A 721-nucleotide genomic window follows, 5' to 3' on the forward strand; every position below is an offset into this window, starting at 1 on the left:
TAAATATAGACTCGATTATTAGCTTTTTTAAAAGGCTACTATTACAAATAATTTGTTCGGTTACCCTATCTTATTTTAAAAATAATAAAATTTATTAATTTTATATTTTAGAGGAATTATCTTATTTTATTTTTTAAAATATTTGTAAGGAAAGCTACAGTGCGGAAACGCTCTCCTAATGCCAATTTGCAGAGGATGTAAGCAAAAATATCTTTCTACTTCCTAAATTGCAGAATTTTAAGATGACTTAAGCAGAAGAATAGAGCACATATAAAGACCATGCACATATACACAAATATTTTTACCTTGAGAAACCCTTTCGGGAAAAAACCCACACACCAAAAAGTCGAGCGTCTTCTTTGTATTAGAGTAAACAATATTACATAAAATTGACAATGGACTTTTTGCACAGGCTCAGATTATGCTACAATCAACCCGAATTTTCTATCACACCTTATTCCCAATGAAACTTGTAGCAATTTATACACACTGCAATCCATTATGAAATATGGTGCGTTAACTGTCACTACACAAAAAAATGGTTACTGACAGTCTTGGCACCTCCATCCAACAGTCACCGAACTATCTGTGGACATCATCGCACGCTAGATACTACTACACGAGCATCAATGTACGCTCTACAGCTTCACCGCACACCTTCATACACTATGAGGGCATGTTTGTATGCCACGTTGTTGGATCTTTCCACACAGATCGTACG

Source organism: Cryptomeria japonica, chromosome 2 (assembly GCF_030272615.1).
Source record: "Cryptomeria japonica chromosome 2, Sugi_1.0, whole genome shotgun sequence".
Lineage (NCBI taxonomy): Eukaryota > Viridiplantae > Streptophyta > Pinopsida > Cupressales > Cupressaceae > Cryptomeria > Cryptomeria japonica.